General features: G+C 29.9%; 1 protein-coding gene across 3 annotated transcripts in view; it reads right to left on the bottom strand.

Annotated features, from left to right (window-relative positions):
* LOC6049919 (signal transducer and transcription activator) overlaps positions 1–19,796 on the bottom strand; it is a 95,808-nt gene that overhangs the window by 32,310 nt on the left and 43,702 nt on the right. The window contains exon 1 of one of the 3 annotated variants that reach the window (XM_038258266.1): positions 12,098–12,898. The exons of the other annotated variants lie outside the window; for them this stretch is intronic. The gene's annotated coding sequence lies outside the window, so the exon portion shown is untranslated. Of the gene's footprint in view, positions 1–12,097; positions 12,899–19,796 lie in introns of those variants that run through there. 3 annotated transcript variants of the gene reach the window in all.

Below are 19,796 nucleotides of genomic sequence, written 5' to 3'. Positions count from 1 at the left end.
CTTCGGCTGCAGGTCTTTAACTTGTTTTTTTTTTCAGTTTCTCTCTCGTTTGCAGTTTTTTTTCTTTACACGTGTACTTGTCTCGGTCGAGATTGGCTTGTTCTGAAGTATAACAAGTTCATAAACGTCCAGAACGGTTTATTTTATCGGGTGTCAGCACCGGCTCATCAAATTATGTTGTTAAAATCGCCGTAAAACTACTCGAAAGAAAGGGCTGGCAACACTGCCAAACAAATCAAAATTTGAAATCATCGCGGTTCCATAACATGTGATAATTCCATGAAAATGCCACAATCCACATATTCGGTGTCGATAATTACAGCCCGATGAGCGTTATGTGACACCATTCGCCACAATTGCACAAACACACACAGAGAGAGATTGGATGCACCCCATTGGCAGTGATTCTGCGAATGAAATTATGCATAAAACATTGAAGCAAGTGTTTGCTGTTGCAGCAAGCTGAAAGATGAAATTCCGGTTAAAGCACAAGTAAATTTATGAGAAAAAAGTTTTCCAGATATCGTGAATTGCGTTTCATGAATTCGTGAATAAATGGATTCACGATTTTGTGATATTTATCATGATTTCATGAACATAAACGTTTATTTTTTTTCTGTTTTTGCATTCGATTAATTATGTATTTTTTTTGTAATTTATGAAATTTTTGTAATTTATGTAAATTTGTAAATTTATATAAATTTAAAAAACAATATTTTTTTTTAAATTTTTCAGTTTTGTACGTTTTGCATATTTTGTAAATTTTGTAAATTCTGTAAATTTTGTAAAATTTGTGAATTTTGTAAATTTTGTAAATTTTGTAAGTTTTGTAAGTTTTGTAAATTTTGTAAATTTTGTAAATTTTGTAAATTTTGTAAATTCTGTAAATTTTGTAAATTTTGTAAATTTTGTAATTTTTGTAAATTCTGTAAATTTTGTAAATTTTGTAATTTTTGTAATTTTTTGTAGTTTTTGTAATTTTTGTAATTTTTGAAACTTTTGTAATTTTTGTAATTTTTGTAATTTTTGTAATTTTTGTAATTTTTGTAATTTTTGTAATTTTTGTATTTTTTGTAATTTTTGTAATTTTTGTATTTTTTGTAATTTTTGGAATTTTTGTAATTTTTGTAATTTTTGTAATTTTTGTAATTTTTGTAATTTTTGTAATTTTTGTGATTTTTGTAATTTTTGTAATTTTTGTAATTTTTGTAATTTTTGTAATCTTTTGTAATTTTTGTAATTTTTGTAAATTTTGTAAATTTTGTAAATTTTGTAAATTTTGTAAATTTTTTAAATTTTGTAATTTTTTTGTAAATTTTGTAAATTTTGTAATTTTTTTGTAAATTTTGTAAATTTTGTAAATTTTGTAAATTTTGTAAATTTTGTAAATTTTGTAAATTTTGTAAATTTTGTAAATTTTGTAAATTTTGTAAATTTTGTAAATTTTGTAAATTTTGTAAATTTTGTAAATTTTGTAAATTTTGTAAATTTTGTAAATTTTGTAATTTTTGTAAATTTTGTAAATTTTGTAATTTTTGTAAATTTTGTAAATTTTGTAAATTTTGTAAATTTTGTAAATTTTGTAAATTTTGTAAATTTTGTAAATTTTGTAAATTTTGTAAATTTTGTAAATTTTGTAAATTTTGTAAATTTTGTAAATTTTGTTAATTTTGTAAATTTTGTAAATTTTGTAAATTTTGTAAATTTTGTAAATTTTGTAAATTTTGTAAATTTTGTAAATTTTGTAAATTTTGTAAATTTTGTAAATTTTGTAAATTTTGTAAATTTTGTAAATTTTGTAAATTTTGTAAATTTTGTAAATTTTGTAAATTTTGTAAATTTTGTAAATTTTGTAAATTTTGTAAATTTTGTAAATTTAGTAAATTTAGTAAATTTTGTAAATTTAGTAAATTTAGTAAATTTAGTAAATTTAGTAAATTTTGTAAATTTTGTAAATTTTGTAAATTTTGTAAATTTTGTAAATTTTGTAAATTTTGTAAATTTTGTAAATTTTGTAAATATTGTAAATTTTGTAAATTTTGTAAATTTTGTAAATTTTGTAAATTTTGTAAATTTTGTAAATTTTGTAAATTTTGTAAATTTTGTAAATTTTGTAAATTTTGTAAATTTTGTAAATTTTGCAAATTTTGTAAATTTTGTAAATTTTGTAAATTTTGTAAATTTTGTAAATTTTGTAAATTTTGTAAATTTTGTAAATTTTGTAAATTTTGTAAATTTTGTAAATTTGGTAAATTTTGTAAATTTTGTAAATTTTGTAAATTTTGTAAATTTTGTAAATTTTGTAAATTTTGTAAATTTTGTAAATTTTGTATATTTTGTAAATTTTGTAAATTTTGTAAATTTTGTAAATTTTGTAAATTTTGTAAATTTTGAAAATTTTGTAAATTTTGCAAATTTTGTAAATTTTGTAAATTTTGTAAATTTTGTAAATTTTGTAAATTTTGTAAATTTTGTAAATTTTGTAAATTTTGTAAATTTTGTAAATTTTGTAAATTTTGTAAATTTTGTAAATTTTGTAAATTTTATAATTTCGTTCTTTTCTTAATTATTGAAATTTTTGTAATTTTTATGATTTTTACAATTTTGGTAATATTTTTAATTTTTGTTTTTTTTTTAATTTTTGTAATTTTTGTAAGTTTTCTGATGTATGTATTTTTTTTAATTTTTTATATTTGTTTTTTTGTATTGTTGTAATTTTTAATTTTGTACTTTTTAATTTTGTATTTTTAGGAGTGATTTCAGTTGTACAGAGGGAAAATGAATGAACGGAAACAATTGTAATCATTCTATCCATTCCAACAAGATTTACACAATCTGATTGGGTTTTCCCCCAACTCAAAGCTAGATTGTAGATTGCAGGACAATAACTCTTTCCGGCTTTCGATTCCATATTGCCATCCTGGAGACGGCTTTGATCAGTTCCTGGTAATTTTAGTCCCATAGGCGACATGGAATACAATTCAATGCACATTAATTAATATCATTCTCGCCATGTATGCCCTCCGGAGCCTACACGGAAATGGTTAGAAGGCCTTGTCTGTGTGTCTGTTACAATTGATGCAATTCCAGCGTAACGAGTTCTTTTTTGAGGAAAATTTTCTAAATTTGATGAAAAATGCCATTTTAAAGCGGGTATTTGATATGTTTTTTTAAAAGAAAATTGCAAGCAAAGTTAAGGCATTTTTTTTCTCAATTGTCTGTGTGTCCGTGACGCTTTGCTAAAAAATCACAAGTTTCAAAAACGTAACAAAGCCATTCCCGCCAATGTTTACCATCATCTCGACCGGTTCGTGCCCAAATTACACCCCGACCAAACAACTTGTGATTAGAACGAGCGCACCCTCTAGCGCACCCTTAATAGCTAGGAGCAACACACTCCGTCGTGTCTCAACTACACGTCAGCTGAAGAACTCCTCCTCGTCTCAAGTGTCAAGTGCACTTTTGCTCAAGTCTCTAGTTGGATGTGACATGTTCATCGGGCCCGACGACGACGTCACACAGCTGTACCGTTCCGGATGCTTCTCGGTATCGATTGGTGCACTCGGATTTGCATACATGTTTGCTGGAAAGGCTCGTGAGAACTACACCAACTGGGTGAAATAAATTGGAATTATGATCAGAAGCTGTTAGAAGGAATCTTGCTTACTTAGGAAGCGACACGTCATGTTTGGTTATCGATGCGTAACGCATTCGATGGAAGTTTTTTTTTTTAGATTAGTCTGGAAATTGCTGCATTTTGAGAAATTATGCACGTTCTGAACATAGCAGCGATGCAGGTGTCGACTAGACGACTAGCTTGTAACGTTTAAAGTTCTACAAAAACATTTGTAGTGTTCCACGAACTTCTTACAGACAAATTGAATCATTTTTTTTCGTCATTTCAACCAATTTGGTTGCGGTCCTAATTTGACTGTGGCCCCGCGAATTCCCCCTTAAAAACATTTGTAAAGCTCCCCACTCCAGTGACGTCTTCCTACTCCATATTGCACTAGCGATGCATATCCATTTATCCATTTAAGTTGAGCACTCAAATCCTTTCAGAGCTCATCAAACTCGAGCGTGATTCAGCGAACAAGCCGGAGGAATGCCACTCTAAGTGAATCAATTACCGGCCAATCAAGGTGCCCTCTCGCGGTGGGTAGCGCAACTATTGCCGCGTCCGGATCTGGTTCCGCGTTCAGTTTTCCACCGAAACGGATACTGTTCACTGTTGGTCTTCGCGTAGAGATGTTCTGATTTTGCGCGAAATAATTACGCTATCGGAGATCCAGCCAGGTTAGGTCAGACGCTACAGTCGTTGCGAGTTAACCGGGCGTAGATGGCGCTTCACAAATTGCATCATTGACGTCGTCGTCGCCGTGTTGAGTGTGAGTAGATGCAATTATAGTTATTCGGTTTAGAAGAGGGGGTTGGGGAGCTCTTCTCCCAAGTGCGATTTGAGAGCTGATTCAGTTTACCAGATTGTAGCGGTTTAACGGGAGAGTGCTTTGTTTACCTTTGACCAGTGGTTGTCAACCGATTTTGAATTAGATTTGCTTTCTAAAAATTATTTTAAAACGAAATGTATGTTTGAAAAGAAAGTCATTTATTATTATGTCGAATTTTCAGTTAAATTTAGAAAATATGTTTGTGAAAGCCTATTAGTTCAGCTATTCACTGCTGGAAATTGTGGCGCTTCAGTATCGTAAATTTTACACATAACAACAAGCAAATCATTGTTGTCAGAATTTCGATTCCGAACAAACGATAAAGTGCGCTAAAAGATGTTCTGATATGAAAAGAAGCATTCAATATTTGCTGTGTTGTCAGACTGTTATCATTAGATAAACAAAACAAAAATATCCATGACTCCATCTACGCAGGAATAGGACACACGCCATTGATTACTAACATTTTCAAAAACTACTTGTTTATATCAGCACAGCAAGTAATATAGGATATTGAAGTTTTTTTTAAATTTTGTTTACATCCAAAGAAAATTTGTTGAAAAACGATTGTTGTAGTTTCTTCAGAACTGGCAACCCTGACATGGATTAAAGCAATTTTTTTTTTGTAATTTGAGTTTAGATTAATGGTTATCTAGAAAGTCTTTTTAACTCGATCGAAAGATTGATTTAAATTAAAACGTTTGGCAATCCTGCGCTGGAATAACGTCACATAATCAGGAAGAATTTTGAGGGGCGATTTTTCAATTCAATTCAAGCATTAAACTATATTTCAGACTTTTGCGTTTCAAAAGTCTGGCAACACTGCCTCAATTTCTCAATACTTATGTAATTTGTACAGAATTTTTCAAGAGAGACTAAAGTTTGGAAAATGACTTAAAAAAAAGTTTATCGATCATTGTTGTTGTCCGGGACCCGTGGTAAAGGGGTAAGCGTGGATGCCTCTAGCCCAGTCGCCCTGGGTTCAATTCCATAAGGTCCCGGCGGCATTTTTTTTTGTAATTTTTGTAATGTTTGTAATTGACGTATTTTTTGTGATTTTTGTAATTGTTGTAAATTTTGTATTTTTTTGTAATTTTTGTAATTTTCGTATTTTTTGTAATTTTTGTAATTTTGTAATTTTTAAAATTTTTGAAATTTTTTAAATTTTTGAAATTTTTTAAATTTTCAAAATTTTTAAAATTTTTGAAATTTTTAAAATTTTTGAAATTTTTTAAATTTTTTAAATTTTTTAAATTTTTTAAATTTTTAAAATTTTTGAAATTTTTAAAATTTTTGAAATTTTTGAAATTTTTGAAATTTTTGAAATTTTTGAAATTTTTGAAATTTTTGTAATTTTTGTATTTTTTTGTAACTTTTGTAATTTTTGTAATTTAGGTAAATTTTGTAAATTGTGTAAATTTTGTTTTAATTTTGTAAATTATGTAAATTTTGTAAATTTCGTTAACTTTGTAAATTTTGCCAATTTTGTCAATTTTGTCAATTTTGTCAATTTTGTCAATTTTGTCAATTTTGTAAATTTTGTAAATTTTGTAAGTTTTGTAAATTTTGTAAATTGTGTAAATTTTGTAAATTTGGTAAATTTTGTTAATTTTGTAAATGTTGTAAATGTTGTAAATTTTGTAAATTTTGTAAATTTTGTAAATTTTGTAAATTTTGTAAATTTTGTGAATTTTGTAAATTTTGTAAATTTTGTTATTTTGTAAATTTTGTAAATTTTGTAAATTTTGTAAATTTTGTAAATTTTGTAAATTTTGTAAATTTTGTAAATTTTGTAAATTTTGTAAATTTTGTAAATTTTGTAAATTTTGTAAATTTTGTAAATTTTGTAAATTTTGTAAATTTTGTAAATTTTGTCATTTTTTCAATTTTGTCAGTTTTGTCAATTTTGTCATTTTTTTAATTTTGTCAGTTTTGTTAATTTTGTCAATTTTTTTTTCAATTTTTTCAATTTTCTAATATTTGTATTTTGTTATTTTTTTTTTAATTTTGTATTTTTGTTAGTAATTGGAAAATGATTTTTGCAATAGGTTTTCATGGTTTTTGTTTCTGAATATTTGGCAGCCCTGACAGGAATTATCGCCACTCAAGATATTTTTTTTTCTATTTAAAAATATTCTTTTGGAACCAAAAATTCCTAATATTTTGGGCATTAGACATTTTGAAAATCTGGGAACACTGCCAATAATGGATAAATAGTCTTTTAGAAGTCACATAAATATGGAAAAGACAATTTTTCTTCAGTTTGAAGACCACTGTGCTGCTCCTTGACGTCCCTTTCGAGAACCACCCTAGCGTGGCAAGGACAATTCGATATCTCACACGAAAGTGCCACCTTTGTGGCGACCTAATGAATTGTGTAATTGAAAATGTCAAACCTCTAATTGGAAGGAGAGAGAGAGAGAGCTCTAACCCTCGAGGACGGAGAAAATTGTAATCCGGTGGAATTTATGCGATGCTTACCTGGAATTGAAACGAGAAAGAGAAGAAAGGTTAGTCAATGAAGAAGGTAATTGGTGTGATTTGTGTGCGAGTGAAAAGAGCATTCGTTTTGTGGAGTAATTTATGGGAACGGAAACTGTTTCAACTGGAGATTAATCCTGTTGCCTTGAAATTCCAGCGAAATTGACATTGTTAGAGTTTCACATAACTCGTTGGTTTTTTTTTCTATTCTCAACCCTCTAGTTGAAATTAGAATCCACACCAACTGTCACAGCATCACATCCCACGTGGTTACATGGTTGATGGTGGTTGGCAAGTACGTAACGATGACGATGTCACCCAAGAAGAGGAGATCTTCTTCTGTATCATCGCGGTGACATGACAACGCTGTGGCAGCCTCCTCCTCCTCCTCCTCGTCAGTTCGTACTCATTCTGGAATTAATTGTATCCAAGAAGTTTCATAATGTGGCTTGTAATGGAATCCTGGCCCTTTTGTTGTGGGTTTCAAGAAGGCGTTGTTTAAAATTTGGTAACAATAAACAAGTAAAATGACACGCATCACCAACGGTTGAAAATACTTGAAAAGTGAACAACTTCGTCGAAGACCGCAACTCGATAGGGCGTAACCCAGAAAAGCTTTAGTCCTTTTTAGGGTTGACGTTTAAACAGCAGTAACTTTGCCTGGACAGGTCGGATCGAATTAAAATCGTCGACAAAGTTATTGAATCGACACGCACTGTCAATCCAGCCAGAATCGAGGTGCGAATAAATTCCAATCGAATTTTCTGCCAGAGATCAACCTCATTGGAATCAATTTGCACCCGCGTGTTTCAAAGTTTCCGAATAAACTCAGTGATGCGAATTTTCGAAAATGAGAGCAAATTAAGTGCAAATTCGATTTCCGGAACAGTTCAATATCAGCAACATCAAACGCCAGAATGAACGGCGGAGCGTGCAGTGCCGAACGCAAGGTCGTCTGCAATTGATAAGAAGTAATAGTTTGCGTAAAAATATATTTCAAAACAGCTTCTGCGGTCGAGCGTTAGGAGTGGCATTAGCAAGCTTGCTAATCGACGGATTTTACCTTGCGCGGCAAGGTTCCACCTTTTCTTATCGACTAGCATTGATTTGCAACACTATTTTTCACTCTTCCTTTTAGCATTGTACCTTCTTTTAATGTTTTTATTTCAACCCATATTAAAAAAATATTATCTTGCTCAATCAAAGCAGGATTTATATTTTTTTGCAATTCAAAAACAAATAAAATAAGAACAAATCTTTATTGAAGAGGAAAAAACAAATATAAAAATCAACCATTTACCTGAAATTAAAAAAAACAGACTTTCGTTGTATAGTATTCCTAATTTCAGTCAAAGCTCACCAAGTCGCCATGGTCTAGTGGTTAGCATTTTTGCTTACCAATCCAAAGGACTGCGGGTCGAAAAAAATATAATTGTTTAATTTTAGCAAAAACTTAAAATTTTAAAATAAAAGAAGTATTAATTTATTTATTTTTTTTCAGTACATATTTGTTTCAATCAAAAAATTCGAAAATCGAATTTATAAAGTTATTATTTTTGTTAAATGTTTAAAATTTATCATTTTATTTTTTTTATAACTTATTAAGCAGGGTGGCCACTCAAGCCGGGAAATCGGGAAAAAGTCGGAAATTTACCAAAATCCGCAACAAATCGGGAAAAAGTCAGGAAATTTGGATTTATTTTTTGTCCGAAAGTCGGGAATCTCAAGCATACGTGTTTAAAAATTATTTTTTAACTCTGAAATATTTTGTCATATTTTTTACAATTTTCAAAATAAAATTACCCAATTTTTCTTAAATAACATAATTTAAATTTAAGGTTTTTTTCACTTTTTCAGTCTATTTCAGAATGAAAAGGCCATGTAAGACATTAAAAATTCTAATAAATTGTAAATTCATTTAACACAGATTTTCATTTTTTTTATGAAACAACAGATTTTTACTATTTTTTGTTTATCAAACAAGATCTGTTTATCGAACAAACGCAATTAAAAACAACAATTAAGTCAATTAAAAACTAATAGAAAAATAGAAACGATTATGGCCAACGCAACGTTATGATTCTGTTTTAATATTGATTGAATATTTGAAAAAAAAAAAATCTTACAGGAATGTGGCAATAGTTTTTTTGGTGGAAAATATTCATTAAGTAATTTCAAATATTTTTTCAAAGTTTTATCTTGAACTTTTTTGTGAGTACAGATAAATTACTATAGATTATGCTAGATTTCCATTTTTTGGAAAATTAAAATGTCGAATAAAATCCAATCATTGTTCGTTCTGAATGAAAAAATTGAAAATCTTTATTACGTTTTGCAACATGATTTTTTTTTGGAAAAGCAAAGAAAAATAAATTTTCCTTAAAATTATTGCGAATATGTATGTTTAAAATTTTTTTCTCTTCGAACATTCATAAAATCCTATCAAACTGAATTTTTCATTGAAAAAATTAAAACTGTTAAATACTGAAAACTGGATGAATCAAATCAAAATTTACAAAATTTAGAAGGGAACTCATGACAATTTTTTTATGATTTTGAAAAAATAGAAATAAAATGTTATATTTAATAATCTTTAACTTTTTGCCATTTCGAGTCGAAATGAAGTATCAAAAACTATACGCTCTCAGTTTTTTAAATTACAATTGAAATTATAAGTATTCTTAGCTTTTAGTTATTTTTGAAAGGTTATCAAAGTATTTTTTAGAAGTTTGTTTTTCAGTTCAGTTTTTTTTTACAAAAGTTGTAAATAGTTTGATTTTTGTTTAATTTGTTTAGATATTTTTCGATGGTTTGTATTAACTTTTTTCATAGAGTTTTTTGTTTGAAATCATTATTTAGATACAAAATGCTTATTTTTGAGTTTATGGAAAAGTCGGGAATTTTAAATTGAGATTTGAGTGGTCACCCTGTATGTACATTTTCATACATTTCTGATAAAAAATATGGAAAAAATAATTGTTTGATTACATAAAAAAAGTTAAATGCCATTTAGTTCATTTCAAACGGTTGTAAAACAAAAGATGAAACCATTTATTTTGTTTTTTTTTTTGTAAATAAATATTTGGTTATATCTAAATATTGAAAAATCTGTATTCTAGAAACAGATCTTTCAAGCTATTATTTTTAGGAAATGGCAAAAATTAAGTTTTTTTTTCTTTAAAATTTCTTATAATTCATGATAAAAATGTTTAAAATTAGAATTGTTTGATTCAATTGAAAACTAAAATGTTTTTTTTATCATTTTTAGTGATTTTAAAATAAGAGAAGTTTTTATTTATTTTCTATTTTTTTCTAAGTACATATTTGATTCAATCGAAACATTTGAAAATCAGATTATAAAGTTATTATTTTTGAGGAAATTTTGTAAATTCGCCATTTTCTTTTTTCTATTAAATTTCAGACACATTTCTGATAAAAATATAAAAATATAATTGTACTACCTCAGCAAAAATTTTAAAATGTAATTTCTGAGTTTAAGTAAATATTTGGTTACCTATAGCTAAATATTCAAAAATCTGTATTTTAAAAACGATTTTTTATCCTTTTTCAAACGATAGCCTTAAATTAAAATTCTTAATAATTTTTTATCGGAAATAAATTAACATTGAAAATCGGTACAAAATTTATTGAGATATCAGCCTTGTTTGTTGAGCTTTTTTTAAATGATTTCCCAAAATTTAGAGATTTTCGTTTTTTTTTTGTTTTTTACTTAATATAAAGCAAGCAGATGTCAAATTTTCAAAGTTTCCTAAACAAATTTATGGTATTATATAAAAAATGTGCACAAAAAATGAAGTTATAAAAGAAATCGACATGTTTTACAAATCTTACAAAAAATCAAGCTTTATTTTTTTGTGGTTCATGAAAACACTTTTCGAATTGTGTTTTTTTTTGTTCAGTTAAACATTTGTTTCCCACTAGCAATTTGCAATCAAGATAAGTGTAAAACTTAAAAACAGTTTCGAAAACTATTGCTTTTCGATACAAGTGCTGAAAAGATGTATTTTTAGTACAGTTATTTTTGGCTATGAAAAATAGACGTGTCATTATTCGAAAACAACAGGAAATGTAAATAGTTGTTTGTAAACGTGTTCACAAAAAGCATGTACACAAAAAAAAAGATTTCGCACACTCCAAAAATAACATCAATCCGGTGAGAGTCATCTCCAGCTTACCAGGTCCACGCCCCAACCCTCTCGGCTATCTCGTCGCTGTGAAATTGTTTGGATCAACACCGATGTAGCTGTATGCTCCCCACATACACCCATGTGCTTTTTGTGTACACGTTTTCTCATACAATATTACATGCTTTTTCTCACAAAAGTGATGTGCATGCTTTTGCATGCGATTTTACCATCGGATTTTTTGCTGAATTTTGAATCGGAAATTCCGTCCTTTGGATACAATTGTTTGAAAATAACCTTTAGAAGGAATATTCTAAAAGTTGAAAGAATTTTTGAGACAATTAAAAAAACAGTTAATAAAATTCAATCAAAACAATTTTTTTTGGAGATTGCCAATAATAAAAAAAATACCGTTCACTTACAAGATTTAAAAAAAAATCATTTCCGCATCATCTTCGTAGCCATACGCTACGAAATCCCAGCAAAAATTTCTTCAATTGAATTTATTGCTCGAATTCTTAGTCATAAATTAAGAACATGTATCATCAGTCTTCACACGCGATTTTTAAAGAGACATTATTGCCAAAGCCCACCAGCTGTGATAGTAGGCACAATCCATGGAGCGCGTCGTCAGAGAAGAAAATATCCCATAAATATCAATCTATGAGGGGAACCTTTACAGAGTTGCCGACATTGGTCCCCCTCCGCAATTGTGGTACTAACTTTTAAAAAGGGTTTAAAAGTTTAATTTCATTTTTGACAATTCGTTTGAAAACAAAACTGACTTTTTAAGACAGATCTTTCGTTGTAAACCCAACTTCGATTTTGATCTCCTACAGAAGAATTTCTTAAGGTGGTATTCCATTGCGGGAAATTTTTGACATTTCTGTTTCCAACTTTTCTTGCGACAAATAAACTCTTTTTCTTCAATTTCAGAGGCATAATGTTACTATATTTCAATTTCATCGGCATAACAGCAAGTCCAAAAACTCCCCCTTTACCCTATAATCCAGGCAAACTTACTTGCAAGAGTTGAATATTTTTCCAGCAAACTTTAGTTTCCCCTTCACACCTCTCTATCTCTTCCACTCTCTCTTTCCCGGCTTAAACCAGTCGTCTTGTTTCCTGTGTGTGTGTGTGTATTTAGCAAATGTCGTCCTGTGTGTTGTCTCCCCGTGCCTCACCACCAAACAAAACTAATCGACGACGACGTTGAGCGTGGTCAATTATGTAAATTTAATCGCTCGCGAGTCGACACTCGCGTCTTATTCACTCTCACTGAAGGCTAACTCAAACTGCCGACGGCGACGATGAACAACTCGACTTGTGCTGTTTTTTTATTTCTTGCTTTTAATTCTAGGTAATTTTCTTCTTTTTGTTCACGCAAAATTTTCCTTCCTCCCTTTTTTTGCGTTAAGATTACCAAACGAATGCACCACCAGCGGCAGTCGCCGCTCTCTTTTGTTTTGTTTTGACAAATTTATCACTGCCGTGACACTCCTCAATCGCTCAAAATTTTTCGCGTCGTCGACTTTGCGGTGCGCGCTGACAGCTGTCAGTTGATAAGTCGGCGTCGACCACAAACACAAACACAATCTTATCAGGCCTTCTTTTTATTTTCGAACGCAAAAACTTTTCAGGTAACTTCGATCAGCTTGTTGACGGAGTCAACTTTAAACCGCGTTCGACACTCTCTTAACCAAACTTGACACTAACTTTCAAAAAATTTGCACCAATTTACTCCAACAATAAACAATCACACTGTTGAAACCCCCCAATGTGTCAAGAGTGCAGCGGAAAAAAACCCGTCCGAACGTGGCGAGCTTCCGAAGTGGACTGGTCGTCCAGTCCAGGTGGAGCAGAGCCTGCTTGGATGGAGCTCAAACAGGAACCACAGTGTTCTACAGTGCTCAGAGAGAAAGAGAGGAAAAGAGTCACTCATTCTCTCTCCGTCTCTCTCGTAGTTAAGAATCGTCGTGTGTTTTTCCCGTTGAGTTACCGGTCGGCCCCCAACCACCTCTCTCTGATCTGTTGTTTTTATTTTTTTATTTTTTTGTTAAGGGGGTTGTCAAACATTTTGATGGGGTGCTTTGAGGGGATGGAAATTGAAGGGGGGCGCTTGCCAGTCAGAATTGGAATGGATGAAATGGAATTTATTTGGGGAATTCTCCGGTGTAATTACGTTTCGGAAAGAAAGAAAAAAAATCGATTTTTACTCATTTTTATAACATTGTTTATTGCAAAATATTGGCTTAATAAAAACCAGTTCAAACGATGACCGTATAGAGTCGAACCTTTCTAATAGGTAAACATTTGTTTCGCAAACACTTCTACCCAATTTTAGGTAGTGTAGAAAAGAGCAAACATTGTTCTGCCTACATAGCAGTGTCCACATCGAGACTGAATGCAATCTCAGGAACTGTTATGATTATTTCTTACACAAATATTAAACTACTCAAAATCTGTGAAAATTCCACTTTTTCATAAAATGACAATTCGTAGTTTTGAATCTGATTATATTTCAAATATAAATATAAAACAAGAAAATCGATGTTATTAAAGTTTGATCTAAATATTCCCACATTTTCCAAGAGATCATCCACAAACTACGTGGACACTTTTTTGGAAGTCGTGGACAATTGTCCATACAAAAAAAAACTTTTTTGTATGGAGCGCCCCCTCTAAAGTGTCCACGTGGTTTATGGATGGTCCCTTAATGGCAATATCTGAGCACTGGTCTAATTCTCAATGTTGAAAAACGAAAAATTTGTTAAATTTTATTACCATTTCGGAACAAATATTTTAAAAAATAATTTCATTTCAAAATGACGAAACGTTTAATATTACGCCCTTTTGAAACGTTAGTCTTGATTCCAAAATTTTCAAAATATTTTTTTTCGAAAAGATACAAAAATTTCCCAATATTCAATAATGAAAATGAAGAGCTGAGATAATGGCATTAATAAATGCGGACATTAAATGAAAAAAAAAATCATGTCTGATTTTCAAAATTTAGAGGCTAAAAGTAAAGCAAAATTATTTATATCAATTAAATTATCAAAGTTGTCAATCGATAGAATTATCATCGATAATATTATCGTCGAGACGATAACGATAATCGACGATAACGGACGATAACTTATATTTAATATATTTCCAAAATTTACTAAAACCACCAATTCATGTTGAATTTTCAAGCTTCTTCTTCATAAATATTTTTTTGATTATACGGTAATTTTCTAAGCATAAATACTACAAAAAAACACAAAATTACGTATTATTATGAAAATACTCAATTTTTATAGTTTGCAATATGGGTATCAAACCATTTAAAATTTGCATGCATTTTCACTATTTTAGAGTTTTTTTGAATGAAATACTAAAATTTTCACAAAATACCGTATTTTATCAAAAATACTCAATTTTTTTATAATTTGCAATATGGGTATCAAACGACCCGAAATTTTGCATGCTTTTTAACTGTTTTAGAGTTTTTTAAATGAAATACTCACATTTTCACAAAATACCGTATTTTCTCGAAACCACTCAAAATTTACCTGCTTTTTCATTCAAAAAATTCTAAAAAAGTTAAAATACATGCCACATTTTGAGTCGTTTGATACCCATGTTGCAAATTAGAAACATTTGAGTACAAAAAATACAGTATTTTGTGATTTTTTTTGTATTTTTACTTTCAAACTTACCATAATATAAAAAAATACTGAGAGGAAGCTTGAAAATTCAACATAACTTGGTTGGTTTTAGTCAAATTAAGAAATATATTAAATATAAGTAATCGTCCGTTATCGCCGATAGAATTATCGGAATGACGATAACGATTGATTATCGTTATCGTCCCGACGATAACGATAGAACTATCGTTATCGTTATCGAACCTCGATAATTTTATCGTTAACAACTTTGTGAATTATGTAAATATTTACGGTTTCAACCCTTCTGTATACAGAATAAAAAGTTTAATTTTGGAATGTTCAAAATTTGGTAGGATAAACATTACCTCTTTTTTTAGTAATATTACTTTTAAAAATGTGTAAAAGCTGATGAGAATTCATCATATTCTGATGTAATATTACACTTTTTTTTTAACACAAACCATTTCCTAATGAATTTTACCATCATTTTTTTTGTGTAGTTATTTAGAATTTTTAAATCCAAGATGGCGGCCAAAATGGCGGTGGTGAAATATTGAAAAAGTACTTGTTTTGATTTGATATGCAGTAAACCATTCAAATTTACATAAATTTGGGTCGCAGAACTCAAATTTGTTGTTCAAAGAAAGAAAATAAAAAAATACGAAAACATTTTTTTTTTTTTGCTCATGAGAGCAATTCTCTACGAAATCGGTATTTTTTCTTAAATTTTATTTTTTGTATTTTTTAATCCGACTGAAACTTTTTTGGTGCCTTCGGTATGCCCAAAGAAGCCATTTTGCATCATTAGTTTGTCCATATAATTTTCCATACAAATTTGGCAGCTGGCCAAACATACAATATTACGCCCTTTTAAAATGTTAGTCTTGGTTTAAATATTTTGAAAATATTTTTTTCGAAAAGATCGGAAAATTGCACGAATGTTTCATATTTTATCATTGAAAATCGAACCATTAGTTGCTGAGATATTGACATTAGAAAATGGTGTGTTGTTTGGGTGGGACTTAGAAAACATCAATTTTCCTGTTTTTAAACCTTTGCATGGCAATATCTCAGCAACTAAGGGTCGTATCAACAAAGTTCAAAGGTGCAAAATATAGATATTTCTCAGCTTTTCAAAAATATTTTTTTCAAAAGGGGGCAAACATGTACACTTATTTTTAAAAATGAAAAACTTCGACTATTTTCAAAAAAGTTACCTAAAAATGGATTTAACTTGAAAACAGTGCACTTTATCAAAATTTCACTACAGTTTTTTTTCGAAAAAATCAGTATTGATTCAAAAATTCATAACCCGCTCAAAGATTTTTTGCACAACCTGGAAATTTCTGAAAAGTTGGCATTTGATGTCCTCTAAAACATATCAAAAAATAAAAAAAATAAAAATAGTATTTTTTTGCAAATCAAGTTTTAGTGACAAAAAGTTAAATAAAAAATCACCAAAAAATTTTTTACCGTGTATCATTTCTTTCAGTGTAGTCCATATCCATACCTACAACTTTGCCGAAGACACCAAATCGATAAAAAAAATTCCTTCAAAAGATACAGATTTTTTAATTTTTATGAAAATTGATGTATGCATGTATGATGCAAAAATGATGTATGCATCATTTTTGTATGGCCAGCTGCCAAATTTGTATGGAAAATTATATGGACAAACTAATGATGCAAAATGGCTTCTTTGGGCATACCGAAGGCACCAAAAAAGTTTCAGTCGGATTAAAAAATACAAAAAAAAATCAAATGATCTGAGAGAACTGCTCTTATCTATAATAGTAAATAAAATAAAATCCCGATTCGCCCTTATCTATTACTTTGAAGAAGATACCGAATTGATCAGAAATTGTGTGATAAAGATTCAGACTTTTGAAACGCTTATAAAAAAAATCGATGGTTTTTTTTTCGGTTTCAATTGAATATTTCAAGATTAAAATCAATTTTGGGGTTTTTGACACTCAAAAGGTTATGAATTGAGAGCTGCATAATTTGGCACAATTTGACTTAAAATGCAAGTGCGACAAGTTAGCACGACAACGATGAAATCATAAATTAAAACTTCGTTCGAAGATTTAGATAGTTACCAAAACAATTATGATTATATTTGTTGTAGAAAACAAAAAACAGACAAAATTATTTTTTTTCTAAAAAACGCTTAAGCCATGCTGGAAAATTTTGTTCCTAGCAATGCACCAAAAAATCCTTAAGTAACTGCCACTCTTCGCCGTTTCAGAGAGCACACATTATTTCGAAGCCACTTTTGGGCGTTAATACGCTTCCCGGAACGCACGGTTTTGTTTTAACGTGTTCCGGTTGGGAAGCCACTTTCCATAACTTCTCCGAGACTTTTTTACGGCAGCTTTTGCGCGTTGTCTGAGGAGGAGGCAAATCCTTTCTTTTTGTATTTTTTTCCGGATTAAACACTTGGGAAATTTGTTTTCAAACTTTTTTTTAGTGGTTCAAAAATTTCTGATTTTTTTAAGGAGGCAAAATTATTTTTCCTCCCAAAGGAAAAAGTGTCGCGCTGTTTGCTTGTTTACCGGATTTTTTTTTCCTATTGACGTCAGGTTCCCTGGAGGAAGCGCAAATTTGTGCTGTTCAATGAATTCGTTTGAAATAAAAAAGAAAGAAAAAAAAGAATGAAACAAGTATCTCCAGCAAGTTGTCATGGGTACGAATCCATCTTCCTCTGGTGATGCGCGAACACCCACTCTTATGGGAAGATTTTGGAAGGCTTTTTTTTTCTCCTGAGCTGGTTTTTGGTTTCTGGATGTTATTGCCTCGGGAGGAACCAACAGCCGAAAAACGTGCCCCGGCCAAATGGGAATGGATCATCAAAGTCAAATTTCAAACTTTCCTTTTTTCTTCAGGTGAAGACATTTTGGGACTAGGCTCGTTTGGAAGAAGCAGTAGCAAACAATAAAAGAGCTTTTTTGAAGGAAATTTTCGAAGCATGTCATATGGAGATATTGGAGTTTGGCAACCATATTACAAGTCCTTTGAGAGCAAATTTGGAAGAACACTCGAAGTTTTCGGAAATTCAAATTTTCAGCAACCCTAATTCCATGTTAAATTTTTAAAGTAATTACTCCCAGATAACTCCAAATCCCTCGGTCTTCCATTATCGTACCACCCCCTCCACAAAAAAAAACACACCAATTACACGCCCCTTCTTCGCGTTGTTCAAAACCGGGCACCTGTCCCACTCAACAGGTAATTATTAGCATTTAAATTTTAATCAACATCACTGGGTGGGGCTGATGGTTTTTTTTTTTCACTTTCTTTTCAGTGTTTTTCTTTTTTTTTTGGTTTTCGGAGGCTTGGAGCAGCGAATGGATCAAGGACCATTACAAGGACGACCCGAAACGGGGCCGGTTAACCCTTGGGTGACACTAGAATTTATGTTTGTTCTTCAAAAAATTATAATATTTTTTTGTAATTACTTCTGCAGAAATTATTTTGGCGATTACGTCACTTTAATGTTGTTTTTTTTTAAATTTTGTTAGGGTGGTTCTCATCATCAACTTTCAAACTTACTTACAAAATTACCAAACTACAAGCAAAATACAATTGCAGTGAAAAATCAATATCATGGCGCTTAAGCCACTTTGCCACTTAACTGCAGATTTGTTTTTAAATGTATATTTTTATTGAGATCAATTAGTCTAAAAATATCATTTGGCTACAAAAAGTTAGATTATACTCGTGAAAAAGTTTTGAATTAATGTTTGATTGCTCTGGCAGGGTTGCCAGAAGTAACTAATTCGCTAGTTATTTTAAAATAAAAATCAAATAATGTTTATGAACTTTTTGATGGTAAAATCTAAATGATGAAACTTTACCTACCAGAAATTTTTTTTTGAAGAAATGATAAAAATTTCAATCCTTACCTAAATTGGGTAACTAACTTTATTTTTCCAACGACAGATTTTCTCTTGGCGTTTACGTCATTTCACAGGCACATTCCATTTCACATGCGGCAAAAATTATGTCTTACTTTTCTTATGGTTCACACCACCGATTTTAAAAATCTCTATCATTTTAGAGTCGATTTCAGTGAAAATTTAGTAAATGGCGCTTACGCCACTTCGTCAGTAGGATATATTTAGCTACTTAGTAGCTACTTTAGTAGCTGATATTTTTATTAATATCGATTCGTCCGGAAACAACAGAAAAAGAAAAGGGGGAAACGATGTCGGAAAAAAAATTGATCGGCAGTGTTGTAAGAAATGTCCATTTTTCACAACTTTTGCTCTTGTCTTATTTTTATTTTTATTAAACCGTATTTGAAAAAAGAGATATAAAAACTATAATTGTTGGATTGTTTAATTATAATATTTATTGAATTTTTTTATGTGATTCTCTATACAATTTTCTGGGCTTGTCATACAACATGGGTTACATAATGACAATTCTGATCGATTTGGTGTCTTCAGCAAAGTTGTAGGACTCTTCGGAAAAAAACGATACACGGAAAAAAACCGTTTTTTGTATCACTAATAGTTCAGTTCCCAAAATATGTATTTTTTTACTTTATTTTTTATTTAATTTTAGATTTTTTACATGTTTTACGGGACTAAGAAAGACATCATCTGGTTCTGGAGATATGAATAAAAAAAAATCTGAAAATATCAAAATTTTGGACAAACAAATATTAAAAATCAGTTTTTAAGCAGAATTGAATTTGCTATCGAAAAGGACTTCATAAGTTTTTTTTAAATAAAATTTACCGTTTCCAAGAAATAGCTACTTTCAGGTATAAATTTTTGATTTTTTTTACGTTTTTTGGCTTTTCAAAATATTTTTTGAAAGAAAAGCACCCCTGAAACAAAAATGATTGAAAAGCTGAGAAAATCGACAGAGAATGTTCAAAATCAGGAGAAGAATGTGATGATTGAAAAGGTAAATATCTAACAGCAGTTTTAAATTGTTAAATTGTTTGCTGATTTTTAATTCTATTATTATTTGATATGGCGTAATTTACTAATGACGCAGCATTTTTTGCTACGTCATTTGTGGATGGCACCAATACAACAAAATTTGTTTGTATGCTT

This window comes from Culex quinquefasciatus, chromosome 1 (genome assembly GCF_015732765.1).
Source record: "Culex quinquefasciatus strain JHB chromosome 1, VPISU_Cqui_1.0_pri_paternal, whole genome shotgun sequence".
Lineage (NCBI taxonomy): Eukaryota > Metazoa > Arthropoda > Insecta > Diptera > Culicidae > Culex > Culex quinquefasciatus.
The sequence above is the reverse complement of the archived record's forward strand: the minus strand, read 5'-3'. Positions and strand labels throughout refer to the sequence as shown.